The 17,068-nt window shown below is 35.2% G+C and overlaps 1 long non-coding RNA gene across 1 annotated transcript; it reads right to left on the bottom strand.

The window, feature by feature from the left end:
- Window positions 1-14,263: 14,263 nt before the first annotated feature.
- On the bottom strand, window positions 14,264-14,557 carry LOC136821513 (uncharacterized). The gene is made up of 2 exons (XR_010848755.1): window positions 14,487-14,557; window positions 14,264-14,301 (listed from the first exon to the last, which is right to left on the bottom strand). It is a non-coding gene; the product is annotated as an uncharacterized lncRNA (long non-coding RNA).
- Between the last annotated feature and the right edge of the window lie 2,511 nt (window positions 14,558-17,068).

The following is a 17,068-nucleotide window of genomic DNA, read 5'->3' on the forward strand; positions in this document are numbered from 1 at the left end:
GATAAAAGAATTCTTTCCCTGTTTTAGTGTTAAAACAGCCGAACAGATTTTCGTTTTCACACCCAAATAAAGCGACATTTAAACGATTTTAAATTTATATTCTTTACCATATGTTGTTGTGTGACGTCATTTAAATTCTATTGTATACTTTATTTGAACCTATAGGATTGCTCTTCTTAATTACTTAAATTCGTTCCAGTCCTTTGAAAACTCGAACGATACTTTCCCATAAAGACCCTAGATTTTCTACACCCCTTTCACAGAATCACTGGGAACCATTCCCACTGGAAAAATTGAGCGAAATTTCCTCCCCATTTGAAAATTATACTCTAATTTTTTCCCCTCTGAAGTAATCAGATAAGAAAATCCTCATTGCAAAATATTGTGCTATTTTTCCATCTCCACTGGATTGTCTAGCATGAAAACAACGGAATTTATAACAATCCATGATAAAACATGCGAATATCGATCCCATCGATTTTGATTTGGTCCATTCTTTTACCCCCACTGGCTGATAAAATGCCGCCGAGTCTATGCATGAGAAGGGGGTGTCTTTGAGAACCCGGTCAATATTTTGTAGATAAGTTGTCGATAGTTTTCTTGTAATATTTCGAAGGAACTCATATTCGAAACGTGTTCAACTTGTCAGAACTTTCTCATGATTTCTATTTACCCATAAACTTACCCTAGAACTTCACAGTATGATTAATGAAAAGTTAAAGTTGCCCTTTTTATTAAAAATATATAAAATTCTCACGCGTCTAAAAAAAATTGTGATCAATTTTTAATGATTCACTCTTGGAAAGCTAAAAAAAAATTTATTGAAGTAAAATAATATTAAAATACTTTTAATATTGAGTAATGATAAATTAACTTTTTGAAAATTCAAAAGAATATTTTAGTAATTTCATTTTATAATATAGGGCTAGTATTTTTGAAGAATGTTCAGACTCAAAAAGTCTTTTACGGACACCGCGATGTCTCCAATAAATTTTTTTCGGGGCCCTCAGGACACATGGTAAAACGGAAATCTACTTTAGAAAATTAGCTGGATGAATAATTTTATTTTCTCCTTGAGGTTACTAAGCACGTTTTATAGGCTCCAATTTGATTACAGAACACTCTTTAATGTTACTCTAAGTCCGAAATAACCGTCCCCACCCGGTTATTAATTTTCGAAAGAATTTCGGACCCTCCCCCCCACTTTATTCATTTTTGAATATATTTTCAGCTATCACAAGCTGAATTGCTCTGAACAGCGCTTATTTAATAATATCATCAAGATGAGACTAGCATCATAGTAGTACGGACCCCAAAATGATACAAGTCATCTGGATGATAGCCGGTCGTGTACATCAGGAGTTGTGATAACAGAGATTATAGGATTATTAGTATAGTGTTAGTTGGCCGAAATTATGTCGAAACAAACTGAATGTGATTTGTGTGAGATCTTAGGTTTGGATGTCAAAGTTGTGTCGTAAATTCTTATAATTTTAAACCTTCTTTGTTATGGAGGTGGAATATACAAAAATTAGATTTTAACATAATAGATTTTGATAAAGATTTCCTAACCCCTCTTTTTATTCGCACCCGGGACTCTTTAATGCTAGTTGCACATTATAAGACACCCCTGTGTCTCCGACCCGCTGGGACCCCAGCACCACTGGAAAATTTGGTCAAAATCTCGTCCCTGGTGGGAAGAATACCCTACAATTTCATCCCACTAGGGAATTGACCTTGATTTCATCCCCATTTAAAATTCAATGCTTAAGAATTGCACTCAAAAACCATCCCCACCTTGGAACAATAGAATTTTTATCCCCATTGGGTCTTCAATTTTATCCCCACTGTGGGAAAATGTTTCACCGGGGCTGTGAGACAGGGGTGTCATCAAAAAAGTGCTTAACTAACCAAAATCAGAAGCGTACTTGTCGCCGTAACCTGGTCCTTCCTCGCATGTTACCGTGGTTTGGTTGTTTTATATATCAGACTTGCTGAACCTACTTTCAAGAAACATTTTGCAAACCACAAGTCTTCTTTCGCAAACCATTGTTACGAAAACCAGACAAAATTGTCAAAAGAAGTTTGGAGGTTAACGAAAAAAACAATCGCCAAAAATCACATGGAAAACCATCCGACAGTGCCCACCGTTCAACCGTTTGAAAATTTACGACACCAAGGACTAAAATGACGTCAAATTTTGAAGAGGACTTTTTTTTTTTTTTTTTTCAATTGAGGATTGTTCGAATAAGACATGAAACTGATACAATAATTTTCACTGCTTCAATTCATCATATGCACCACTGGAGAGTCTTCTAAGAACTTTTAAAATTTTCCCACCAATATGTCAGTTAAACTATAGAAAGAGTAACGTATTGGGTGAAACAAAAACAGAAAAGTTTCATAATTTTGTGAAGTCATTGCAGTAAATTACTCATATTATAAGTTTTCAATTTTTGAAAGGGAAACCAGTGACCTATTTAGAACATTCCCTTAAAGTTTTATCAATATTTTAAAAATGTACAGGGTGGGCAAAAAAATATAGTCAGACCAAAATTTGTACTACTTGCAGAGCAATTAGTGAGGTTAAGTAAAGATAGATAGACGACGATGGACGATTTTTCTCTAGCCTTCGACCACGGCACTTTTTTACAGGCTGATCGGAAATTATATCTAGAAGCTCATTTTGGGCTCAAAACCCAATCCAATTGAAATGATTTGTAACGTTGCAAGCATTTTGACCCTGCCTTAATCCTCCTATATAGCCTATGTCTAGTATAATCGTCATTGGTACTTCAAGGGTTAAGAAATTTCTAAAATTATTTTACTGTCGTTAATACTTGAAATACGTCAAAAAATGATGGCGTCATCAAAAAGTTCAAATTTCTTTTCATTCGATAATCAACGTCTTCATTATAGCTATCGCCGTTTTTCAAAATTGAAGTCATTGAATCTTACGTAATTTTTTGATGAATTTCATAACGTCAAAATCACTTTTGGCCAATAACTTGAAATCGACTTGATTTAAACTTTTGAACCAGCACTTTCCGTAATTATCTCGTTAATACGTTTCTTTTGAGCTATATGCAAAAGTTAAGTAACAATGGGAAGCAGTTGGAAATTCAGGAAATAGGTTTTCGATTTGCCTTAACCCTATTCACACTAGGCTTTTAGGGGCGGTTCAGAATAGGGGGGGGGGGGCTTTTCCTGTACCAACCCTTAACTTTTGATCAAGTCGCTCTTTTTGAATAAAATTTGACACACATGATCCTTGTCATACAAGGTAACTTTAAAGAAAAATATTTTTGATGACGTCACTTATCATTCTCAAAGTGAGCAAAAACCGAAAATTTCCTTTGTTCTTATAAATAACTATTGTATTCCAACAATGGCTAACAAGGCTTTCACCCTCGAACATAAACAGCCCCCCCCCACTAGGACGAAAATGGTTAACTCACCCGAGTAGGCAAAGATGTGTCCTCTTTCGAGCGTTCGGTACAGGATAGGAAAACAAATTTTCTACTTGGTAAGTAGGCTCTTGAAGTTTAAAATCTTTCTAATACATGTTTTTTTAAAGAGCAAAAATTTTCGGTGGCCAAAATATCAATAACAAGTTAAGAACATTTTATGGCTTTGTTGACTCTAAAGCACCTGATTTCTTAGCGAAATGAACAAAAATACTCATAAAATGATAAAATAGGAACATTTTTAGGCTTAAAACTGAAAAAGTTAAGAACATCCTAAAAGGCTTCAAAATTTTTGGATGTTCTTATAATAAAACGTGTATTCAGAAAGTTAGTATCGAAATGCCACACATTCGAACATTCGAATCAAAGGCTACTCATTTTCGGCATTTATTGTTTGTTTAAACAATCAAAAAGAATGTTCGAGCTCAACACTGTAAACTATAAAAACAAGTTAAGAAAAATTGAATAATTTTTTTTGCAGAAAAAAGAGCTGAGCTCAAGCAGGAAAATAACAGCTTTGCAATGGATTAGTATGGCAACGGAAAATGGATTCGTTTTGAATTTGTTTGTGGATTCTCAAAGACTGAAAACTACTGGTTTAGGTTGTTTTCAAGTTTTTTACTTATACTGTTAACCCGACTGTTAAAGACGCTAATTTATTCCCAAAAACATTATTAACATTGAGAAGTTGTCAGTTTGGACCACCCATAATGGATTGCTTTTTGAATTTTTGAAAACTCTCTCAGCAGATCAAAAATGCATTCAACTTTCACCATATTAGCTTTATTTGCATGTCTGGATATCGCATATTCAGTTACTTTAGCCCCAGATTCATTTAAAATACAAAGTTATTTTGATATAAAAAATACTCACGAAATTTACCAAAGGGCTAATATTCGAACAAATGGAAAAGGACATAACTATAAATTTGTGAATCAAAGTTTCGGAGTTTTAACAAGCCCAGGATATCCTGTTCCATTTCCTGGCAACACAACTACAAAATGGCGGATTGAAATGCAAGATGGTTCCCGCATTGTCTTGATGATTCGACAGTTTTTCTTTGGGCCTGGTGATGAGTTAGAAATTTACAACTATAAAAATGAAGAGACTCAACTGTACACATCCCAAAAACCACCAAACGATCTTATATTTTTGACTTCAGATGCGTTGGACATAACATTAAGAACTTCTTCGTCAGACATATCCGATTTGATCAATATGACTGGAAGGCATGGTTCAAAACAACGGTTGTTTTACGCCATGTTCGAGCGAGAAGGATGTGGGGGTGTTTTGACTCGATCACACGGATACATAAACATTCCATTTTATATACACGAAACCAAAAGACCTCACGAATGTTTATGGACTATCGAGGCTGATGATGATCATGTGATCACTTTAGAATTCTTGGACTTTGAACTCGCACCAGGCTCCTGTATTTACAACAATATTTACGTACGTGATGGTGATTTTGATGGGGGTTACTCTCTAGGAGATTTCTGTGAAGAAAATCCACCTTTTAGTAAGCTAAGGTCTGTTAGAAATACAATGTCGATTGTTTATAGAGTACGACCGAATCTCTACGAAGGAGAACATAACCAATTACCTAATATTAAAATGTTCTATCGGATGGTCGATAGCTGCGGTGGAGATCTTGAAGGTTATTCAGGGAACTTCGAAACACCAACATACTGGCATAATGAGAAATATTCTTGCCAATGGAGAATTAATGTTCCAGAAAGTAAAATCATATTGTTGCATATTAAAGACTGGAACCAAAGACATCATACTGCTGGCTTGCTCGAAGAGCATGTGCAAGTTACATCTCAAAAAGAAAATTCAATAATATGGGATTCGTACGGGGAAGATTCGGTTCCACCAGAAGCCTTACTAATTCCAAGCAACCAAGGTGTTATCAACTGGATTGCTGACTCAAACGATAGTGTTAGGCCCTATCTACATTTCAGAGCATTTTATGAAGCCGTATTACCTACAACAAATGGTGAATGTTTTAGTATAGCAGATAAAGAGTTTTTTATGTGTTATGATGAGACGTATATAGACTGTACCAAACGATGTAACGGTGTTGCAGATTGTGAGGCCGGTAATGATGAAAAAGACTGTCCTACAAGCGGAGTACGTCGTAGCTTTGGTCCGACTCCTCGTCAAGAACAGTTTGAAGCAGAAAGCCCACAACAACTTGATAAGCGTAATGGAATCAAGAGCTATGTCGTGTTGTGGCTGTCTGCCATAGGACTTTCTATTTTAGTGATCATTTCAATCATAGCGATTGATCATGTTTTGAAGAAATCTCAAGCGCGCCCAGTCAAAAATATCGAACCACCTCCACCGCCTTATCAAGAATTTACAGAACAAGAGCATAGTGGATATTCGTTTAACTCTACCAACATACAATCGCCTCCACATCCACCGCCCTACGAGTCAACATTATCGTATGGCGGGGATGACACAACTTTACCGGGTACCGAAAGAAACGATGAACTTATGTCTAGAGCTTATAGCGTCCCATTTAATTTACAAAATTCACAAAACTCAACGGACGTTGGCTCAAGTGAGTCATTATACAGACCACGTCATCACAGTACACCTTTTGGAGCGTATTATTCTTCGACTTCCACACTTGGATCTAGTGAATCGTTACCACGTGGTCGCTTTAATTATTTGTCATCATCAGATGGATCCAGTGAGTCATTATCACGTGTTTTAAACAATAGAACGAATACACCAATCGCAGCGCTTTTTCATGATACAGATGTTATCGAGAGTACGACAACGTGCACGACTATCACACCTGTTCAATTTTTTAGATATTCAGATTCCCAAGAGAATCATGAAGAATTTTTACAACAAATTGGAATCTTCAAGGAACCTGAGGCTTAGAAACCTTAGGTGGGTTTACATCTAGGAGAGAATCGATTAAGAAATACATCCCCGTCTTTTCGGGACCTTAGAGTAATTAAGATAAAAAGGTGCATTGGCACGGCGAATGAAGCATTGATTGAGACTGGTGAATTATGAATTTTCTTATCTTAGCCGGAAAAATTCACCGATAGTCGAGCCAAATTAAAAGAAGACAACGTCTCGACCGTTCGTAATAATTTCTTTTGTTATTGTTTTTTTTGTATTTCTCACTGCGTCCACGACATACCCGTACATTAGAATGTTTTAATATTGACTTCTTTAAATAAACAAGATTCGCAAAAATGCGACTAAATATTTCCTTAAAAATGAAGGTCATCATTGACATATACTAGCAAGTAGCTGTCGCAAAGAATGCCCCGCAGAGCTTCCTATCGAAATATCCCTAAGTAAGCAAAATTACGCATGTGTAGATTTAAAATTCGTTTTATCGATAAAATTTAAGTTGGAGGAAGAAAGCTTGGTTTCAACTTTACTTTTGAGATGCCATGGGATAGACGGTCGCTCGCATCTCAAAAATAGAATTTCGCTCACATGTTATCACAGTGAAAACGCCAAAAATTCTGAAATTTATTTGATTCTTATAAAGTAGACACTTATAATAAAGATAAATATGCTCATCTTTTTCGCCATCCTTTGTTTACTTTTTAATAACTAATTACCGAAAGATATATTGCCTTCAATCAAGAGTTATTGATTTGATTCTTATAAAGTAGATGCTTATAATAAAAATAAATATGCTCATCTTTTTATCCATCCTTTGTTTACTTTTTAATAACTAATAACCGAAAGATATATTGCCTTCGATCAAGAGTTATTGATTTGATTCTTATAAAGTAGATGCTTATAATAAAAACAAATATGCTCATCTTTTTCGCCATCCTTTGTTTACTTTGTAAGAACTAATTACCGAAAGGCATATTGCCTTCAATCAAGAGTTATTGATTTGATTCTTATAAGGAAAATGCTTATAATAAAGATAAATATGCTCATCTTTTTTGCCATCATTTGTTAAATTTCTAATAACTAATTTCCGAAAGATATATTGCCTTCAATCAAGAGTTATTGATTTGGTTCTTATAAAGTAGACTTTCTTTAGGCGCTAGAACGGAAGGCGTTTTGACACTGGAAATGGAGAAAGCCCGTTTTAACAAATATTTCCCTTTTGGAAAACGGGAAATATTTAATAAGAAAAATGCACTTCATTGAGCGATGTTTGACTAATATTTCTTAATCCAATTTCTAAATTATATCATTAAGTAAATATATACCCCAATGTCCTAAATACCTCAAATTAGGTATTTGAATACCATCAGTACACATTTTAATACCAATTAATGCTGAAAATGTCTCTTCTTTGGGTATCTATGGTTACTTTACCGGTTCATGCTCAGATTCAGAGCTAGGTTGAAAGGGCCAAGTTCCTTTTTTTTTTGCTATTTCAGGGTTGACCCTTCAGGGGCACGTCATGATCACGTAGAAAAGCAGACTTAAAGATGACGTAAATATGTTACTTTAAATTTTATGAAATTCTCGACTCGATTTGTCGAATACTTACTGATATGATAAATAATATCTCTATCTAATATTTCACATAAAAGTACTCTTAAAAGCAATGTAGTTCATATTACATTTTTTTCACGTCTCTACAACGTCTCTGACTATCCTAAATTAATCAAACCACGCAAGCGTGTCCTACATTTTTGAACCACAAAGAAAGCATACGTGTGTTAATTTTGGTAAAAGGTGACCTTCTTTACAGGGATATGAAAAACCGGCTCAATGAACTTGGTTTTAAAGGTAAATGCGCTTTTCCAGAAAAAAATATGGGGTGGGGGGGGTGGAGGATAAAACAATTTTCAGTGATCTACCCCCCGGACCAAGTAATTTTTGGCCCATCGGACAACGCGGGTTTTACCCCCCGGACAAGCATCAGTTGACTCCATCGGACAACTCAAATTGATGATTTTTCGCTACCCCCGGACAATATATCCTCACCCCCCCCCCATGTACGGACATTTTCTTGAAGAGCCCAATGTTAGGATTAAGATCATGGTTCAAAAAACAATGAGGGGAGGCAAGAACTGTCGAACAGGTTATGATTTTTGGTCAAGCTGTAATATTCGGACAAGTTTTAATTTTCGGACACCAAAGAAAAGAATTCTGATAAGTGAAAGAAAGAATATGAATCAAAGATTCATCATGATACAGTCGGCTTGCTCTCTGCTGACGTAATTCTTGACGTATATCAACGACGTTCCTACGACGTATTTTATCCTGCTGCTTTCCTGGATCGCAGTTCGGCTGTTGTAGTAAGGCTTCCAATAATCGAGGTACACGCGTTTATGAAAGCTTATAGAAAGTTTATACAAGCGCCTTTGTCTTCTTTAACGGGATAAGTTTTAGTAAGAACTTAATTCTGTAGTTTATATATTATATTTTCACGATTTTGCGCGTTCTTATTACCATGGAGGTACATGAGTCTAATTTTTCGGTAATTGGTCGTTTTGATTTCTTTTATGAAATATATGAAAAGAAAATACTAGGCTCCTCCGAAAAAAAAACGAACTTTTAGTAGAAATCAAGATTGCTCTGAACATTCTTACTATCAGCATTGAAGATTTCTAGCCCTCTAATATACGAAAGTTAAATAAAACTTCGTCCACGAAACAAGTTTCAAGCAATAGAGTTCATCTTAAAGAAAACATTGATCGAAAAATCTGACCATTTGATGAAGGATTTGCAAATTTACAGACCTTTATTTTAGTCCAAATATTTTCCTTCAGGAATGTCAGAAACAATGAATCTCGTTGCATCTAAATTTCATCTTCAATGAGCCAATAAGATCTCACCTATGAATAAAATAGCTCATTGAAAATGCACGATATATGACATTTTGAGCATATATACATCGTATCTTTTTTAATCGTAGGGCAAGCTTGGTTACATCCCGTTTCTTTATACCTCCATGTTATTATTGAGCATGTTGATTGTTGAACTATGATTATCCAGTACTTTTTCCAAATCGATTGAATATCTTAATTTATCTAATGCCAAATGTTATGCGCAGTTTTGTAATTTTTGCGCAGTTTTGTAATTTTTGCGCAGATTTGTAATTTTTCTGCGCACTTTTGTAAATTTCAAGCTGCGCACTTTTGTAATCAAGTGGCTGCGCACTTTTGTAACTTTGACAAAAAATCGAACAAATTTTCCTTTGAAATAGTAAACAAAAATCCTAAAGATTTGTTGTAACGGAACTAAACCGAGCTAATCCGAGTTTTAAGTTTTGAAATGTCACAAAATTAGTTTCATCGGCCTTTTTTACAAAATAAGGACAGTATCAGTGAGGACAATAATTGGAGTTCAATTTTCCACTGGGGGAGATAGTTCGGCTAAATTTTTCAGTGGGAGGTGGTCCCATCGGGCTTGTGAGAACACCATTTCATGAAATGACTGAAACGGGCTATTCCAGAAATATTCTGTACTCCCTATGTTGAGGAGGTGTGACCAGGGTGGTCTGGAAAATAAAAAATCCAGGGTGGTCTAATTTTTTGAATGATAAAATTCAGGGTAGTCAGTAAAATCGGGTTGAAATTCCAGGGTGGTCAGTATAACAAGGTCGAAAATCCATGGTGGTAAAAAAAATGAGAGAGAAAAATCCAAGGGGGTCCTGAAAAGTCGGAAAATAATCCAGATGGGTCACCTTTTTAAAAATAGATTTCCTCAACATAGGGGTACAAATCTTTTCTGGAATAGCCCAATATCATCCCATTAAAATGAGGAACTAAAATATACCATGTTTTCGTTAACCTAGCAGCAGCATGTTCTAAAACAACACTACATCTCGATGGTAATATATTTAAGCTATTTACCATGCATTTAAGTTAATAAACACAGAATTATATTAACAACATTATTGACATGTGCTCTTTTGTGGGGAGAGTGGCGAAATTCAAAGAACATCGAAAATTTTCGAAACTTTCAGATGTTCTCAACTTTTTGAGTTTTTTAAACCAAAAAATGTTCTTAAGATATGTTTTTAATTTCACCATTTTGTGTTTAATTTGGTCAAATTTCCAAAGAAATTGAATATTTTAGAGTCCATAAAATGCCTTAAAATGGTTCTTAAGATTTTGGCCATCGAAGCCTTATGTTCTTATATATTTTTTTCTTATAAAAAAAACTTGCATACGCTTTTCACGTCCTGTGACTTTATTTGGATCAAGCATTTTTATATAGTTGGATTTAGATTTTGATTCATTTCGATGCTTTTGTTTCGTCGATCAAGACACTTTCATGACACTTAGAACGTTGTAAGTTAGGCGTGGTTTCTTATTCTTAGATACTTTAGTACTTGATCAATCAGATAATACAAGAAGATCACCCCTTGGAAGTTGTAATAGAAAAGTACAAGAACTGCTTATTTTTAATGATCGTCAGCGTGTAATGCGGTCCAGGATGTATCATCCGAGGTCTGCGAATTCTTTTTATTCTCACTTTTAATCGAACCCAGATCTATTGCTTGGAAGGCAACAATGCTAACCTTTACACCACCGACGCTATGATTTAGAGACGCCATCAAAATTTCAGACTATGAAATGTCCTCAGTAGTTCTAGCTTTGAAAATAATTTATTTGACATCAAAGATAAAAGAAGACTTTTCTGCCTTGCTGAAGCTGTTTCAAAGCACCAGATAAGAAGCACGGCCACATGCCTTACCACATTGAGGTCAAGTCATCTGATGCAAGTGGCTTACCATCCCTTGTTTACTTTGTGGTAACTAATTACTGAAAGGAAAATCGCCTTCATTCGAGAGTTATTGACTTGATTCTTATAAGGGAAGTTCTTATAAAAAAAATAAATTTGTCCATCGTTTGCACCGTAACCCCTTTTACGCGCAACGGTTATTACAAAATAGCGGTTATTACAAAATAGCGGTTATTATTGCGCAGGTATTACAAATTGGCGCAAAAATTAATACAAATTATAGCGCAGATATTACGAATTGGCGCAATTATTACAAAAGTGCGCACAACAAGCCGCGTAAAAGAGAGTTAATTCAAACACTCGAAAAGTAAACAAACTTCTAAGTGGGTTCTTTCTCTACGTTTAACTTTTTTCTTCTGTTGAGGTTTTCTGAGACGCTCAAGTTAATAAGTGGTCTTGCTCGAGACTAGGTGTTAGTAAGTAAGAAGTAAGAAGTTGAAACTTTTATTATCTACTGAACGTATCTTCGCAAATCTTCGTTTAGGCCGCTGTCCACTTTCGCGCGTGAGCGACAAATTTCTAATTTTAAGGCACGTCATTGGCCGATCGAAAAAAGAAGCGATTTCATTGGCCAAAATTGACGTAATCTTTTCTTCAGGCTAAAACGGTTGACATAGAATATGTCGCTCATTTGGCCTTTTAGGAAGTGAAATTTACTCTTTTGCAGGAATTTTGTCTTTCAAGAAAATCAAATAAAATCAACGAATAAAAAAATTCTCATTACCTTGACCGCAATTACATCCTCTGAAACAAAAAATGATTGACGAAGATTAATCAGGGACAGTTTATGTACGGAAAAAACAAATAATAAATCATAACAAATTTTTTCATCAGATGAGAAAAGAAGAGATGTAAAACAGAAGTTTCGAAGAAAGACAAAATGAACAACACCACGCCAACCACGCCATTGAGAGACATTTTCTGTCACGACCTTCCGATTGCTGTTGGCAATAAAACATTTTGTGGGTTAACAGAAAAGTGGACACCTCGATTCAATCATGATGGAACCTTATTGAGGCCCCCCCAGCGGACCCAAAATTCAGGCCATCACGCCGATTTTTTTTCGATTTCACGCCATCACGCCAGAAAAATTAGATTTTCACGATCACGCCGATTTTTTTCGATTTCACGCCATTACGCCTAGAAAATTTAGTTTTCATGCTCATAATTTTTGTTATATAAACTGTGTGTTTGGTCGTCGATCAGTTTTTCATCGGCATTCTCATACGCGTAAGTAAGTCAAGATTATATCATTTTTCCTATCAGAAACACCCGAAAAATCTGGAAGAAATTTGACCTCTATTTCTAGTAATACACAGGGGTAAATTCCAGTTTTTTCGGGTGTTTTCGTTAGGAAAAATGACGTAATCTTAACTTATGCATATTAAAAATTGTTGGACAACTAACTGGTCACATCAAAGGGCACCGGTTTGAGTAAATTAACAAAGCCCCGTTGGGTAACGGAGAAAATTTTAGAATTTTGAAGGGTTCAAAGTGCTATTTTAAGATCCATTTCAATTCAATTTGAAAAATAATTAATGTAAAAATAATGGAAATCTTTTAAAAGTACAAGCAACTTGAGGGGGGCATTAATTGTGAATTAGCGTGAATAATTTTCAAAAGGGGAACGAGGAGGCGCAACCATGGTTTGCGCCGACAGGAGAAATTTTCAATTTAGTATGGCTAAAATCGACCTCATTTACTCTCTTTTTTCCAAAATATGGTTTAAACATCACAGGATTCCTTTGATCAATCTGCTTAAAATTACACCTCATAATAAACCTGCTGTTTTTTTCTGTTTATGGCTTTGCTACGAATGTATATTTTCCTGAAATAAAGGACCTGATGTCTTGGATGCATCTAAGAATAAGCATCTAAGAAAGAGAGGGAAATGTTAGTTACGGAGGAAGCGCAACCATGGTTTGCGCTGACGGGGAAAATTTTCAATTTTCGAACCTCTCATCGCACCAAATTGGTGTTGCGATATATACATTTCATAATTAAAAGTGATTATAAACACCTAAAAAAGTGATATTACAGTGGGTTAAATCGTTAAATATGACCCGCGCGCCATTTCTGACGTGATTTCGAACGTTTTACCCCCGTCTTTTTGACGTTTATGATTCGAACGTCAAAATTAGGAAACCCCATTCGGCGCGATGTCATAGCATTCGACTTTATTTTGCTAGCTAGGCAACTGCTAAAAACAATCGGAAGTTACAAGGATAAATGGCAGATGAATAGAACTGTTTGCACCGTTTCTTTTATGTTTTAAAATGAAATCTAATTTATAGGAGGCCCCACCATAGTTGGGGCCGACCAAGAAAATTTTGAAATTTAAACCCTCTAAATTGGCTAAAATGGACATAGAAATACGATTCAACCAATAAATATAATTTTCACGATCACGCTGAACTGCAAATTTCACGCCATCACGCCTAAAAAAACTCGATTTCACGATCACGCCGGCACTTCATTTTCACGCCATCACGCCGTTTTTTTCAAAATTTCACGCCATCACGCCACGAAAAACCCTCCATCACGCCATCACGCCAACCGCTGGGGGGGCCTCCTTATTGGTATTGAAGACGGTGAAACATATTTATGAAAGAAGCTATATGGCATGGGAAATAAAGTATGCCATAGATCTTAGACACACAATAAAATGGGACAACCCTGTCACCCGCAGAAGAGAAAGAAAACGGAATAAAAATTGGTTAAAATCTATCCAACAAGAGAGATCAGTGACGACACGATATGAATACCTCAAAGGAGTTAAAGAATTATTTAATGATAATTATTCAAGGGATTCTTGCTGCTGCTTGGAAGACACTGTTTATTTCGAGAAAAGCAAAAAACTTTTCCGATCTTTGCGATACAGTAATGAAGTCGGTAGATTATTTGAGCTCAAAGGTTACTTCTCCGTCGTTTTTTGACTTTGTTTAAATATTTTTGGGATGCAATCGACTTAACTTTGGATATGTACATTTTCTACCGATTGGAAAAAGGAGACTTTCTAGACGGTGCGATTTATCGGAACACTCATGTTAACAATGCTATCTATGTTGCATGGAGTTCACCACTGAGGATTCTCGTACTGACGTATATTTGTAATCAAGGATTCAAACTAAATAGATACAAAGATCCAAAATTAGTTTATATGAAAAAACAAAAATGAATAAATTCTAAGACTAAGTCTATATCAAACAAAGTCTAGAGTATATGAGACTAGGGTATCATACATACAAGAGAGGATACATTAAAGTAAACAAGAGGAAATATATTGAATAGTAAATAATAAATAATGCTTACCAGCTTGCCAGAGTGAAAGAACTGTGAAGGAGAATCCAAAATGTCAAAATGATTTGAAGACTATCATTGATTGACTTTACATTATTTGAAGTTTATGTTGAGAAAATGACTAAGTCTTGAGGTGTTGACTCTCTGAGTGCTACATGTCAACTGAACTCTGAAGAAAAGTGGACAAGCTGCCATATTTATAGAAAATCTAAACCAAGTTGGCCATAAATACTAAAATTATGAAAAATAGCTAGGAAATGTAAATATGATGAACCAAGTTGGCTATCAAACTAAAATTGATATAAACTAGAAAATACAAAATAAATTATCATAAATTATGCAGAAAACCTGGTTTTCACTATGAAAATACTGAAAAATGCGCTTAAAAGAAACCAGAATAGACACAAAAACAAATGGAAGAGACTCAAGATAAAATGAGATCAAACTTGAGATATTGGTAAATTTTGCAGTTCAATAAGTTCAATATTGGTCAAATTACAATCTATGCCTTTGCTATCATTGGATGCTTGGTCAAAATAGTTATTTGGGCAATATTTTGTAGCTTATTGTTTACATTGGATAGTGAATTCGATCTGATAAAGCTCGATAGTCTGAAATATTTCGTAAGCATTATTGGCTTTTTATCTGAGGATGGTCCTGAATTGATTTTGGAATATTTTTATATTGAAAAATATTTAACATCATACACCCCACTGATCATTGAAGATGTAATCATAAGCTGTATTCACATTTTGACGACAATAAAAGTAATGTATAGAACTGTAAAAATAAAGAAGTTAGGTGATATTTTTATAATGAACACGCTTTGCCATTTGTTTAACTATTGTATCTATATTAAGAGTGGGTGGTGCTTTATATCAATATATCACCAAGAAATTGAGGAGATCTTGCTTCTCTTGGTTGACAATTGAAGGATTTTACAAACACCTTTTGATACAGGATGTTTAAGGGGTGTGGATTATGCTATCCTTGTAATGATATGTATTCCTTTGGTCTTGAGTGTTCTGCTGATCAAAACTAACCTTTTTTCAAATATAAGACAAGAGTTTCCGTTCTGGTTTAGATTAGAATACCCTCGACTTACAAGAAGAATATTGAAGAGACGAAGAAAGCTACGTCTGAGGTCACAAAACCAAGATCTTTGGATCAAATTGAAGGAACGTCAACAACTGAAAGATCTAAGATGATGAACTAACGTACCTTAGAAGGAAAGGAAATTTTCGCAAAGTATAACATAGACAGAACAAGAAAACTAGTAGAAAAATCATGACAGTGTCTTTACGTTTTGTTTTTTTGATTCGTTGGATACTTTTTACGTCTTTTTGAGCTGTTTTCTCGATTTTGGTTAAAGTCTGTTTGGCAATTCGTAGAATAAGGCAGTATATTGTTACAAAGATGACCAGACATTTTGTCTTTAAAACAAGTTTTCACCTTTTTAATTGAGGTGCTAAACGCCCGTGAAAATCGTTACGAACAATCACGGAAGCAATCACGGAAAGGGGGGGGGACACCCATATGATCTGGCCTACGTCATGTGCCGCGCTTAAGGGTGGGGTTTTCAGCATCCCAAAATGCACTGTAAGGGCGTGGCTCTGTGAGATTACACTACAAGGGTTCAAATTTTAAAACAAATTCAAAATAATTGATAAAAAGAAAGGCTTTCACTTCTCCTTTGTTTCAAAAAGTTTCTATTGTCTGATAATTACAACTGAGAACTTTTTCTTTAAAACTGAAAATTTCCCAAGCTTCTTTTTTATACAAATAAATTTACAGCTGAGAAATACAGTGCTCTATAAGGGTTTGGTAAATCAAGAGAAGATGCACTGAAAGGGTACCTTTTCAGCCATATTGAACTGCACTGTAAGGGTACCGTTTTGAAAAGCAGATTTTGCGCGGCACATACCGTTGTTTCGAAATCGTGTGCCCACCTCCCCTCAGGTACACGTTACATTAGAACCAGTGAATTTCGGCTGACTCAAGGCTTTCTGGCTAAAATGATCTTGAGCTATACTTAAAGTCAAATATGATTAAAACTAACATCTAAAACAGCTTTTTTTCTAGAATCCCTAAAAATTCAACCAAGGCCCAGTTTAATTTTAATTTGTTCTCAAGGGGTTCTCAAAATTTCATGCTGGTGTTCTTATAACACTGTCCTTATACAAGAGAAAATTTCCCTGGTGGGACCACGGTGGGAAAAATACCCTAATCATAAAAGGGTAAAAAAGAAAAAACCACCACACAGTAAAAACCTTTTCTTGGTGCACACTGCCAAAGAAATACCACTTTGATTTATCAAAATGATGGATAAAATGAGCTTAAAAATGGATTATCAATTATCTTCTTGAAAGGAAATTGTTCTTTCATAATATCCACTGAATGCCAACACAAAACGGGAAGTCTTTCTCCATCTCTCGCTTTTTCATTTATTCAAACGTGCGAGCTGTCACTTAAGTTTTTTTAAGTTTTTTTGCTTACTCACGACAGAGGAATGTAAAGAGATGGAAAAACAGCTTCTTTAAAACAATGGAAAAACGGCTCGTCATATACCAGGTCTCTTGCCCTTAAGGGAGTTT

Source organism: Clytia hemisphaerica, unplaced genomic scaffold, assembly GCF_902728285.1.
Source record: "Clytia hemisphaerica strain Z4C2 unplaced genomic scaffold, Clytia hemisphaerica genome assembly, whole genome shotgun sequence".
In the NCBI taxonomy this organism is placed as follows: domain Eukaryota; kingdom Metazoa; phylum Cnidaria; class Hydrozoa; order Leptothecata; family Clytiidae; genus Clytia; species Clytia hemisphaerica.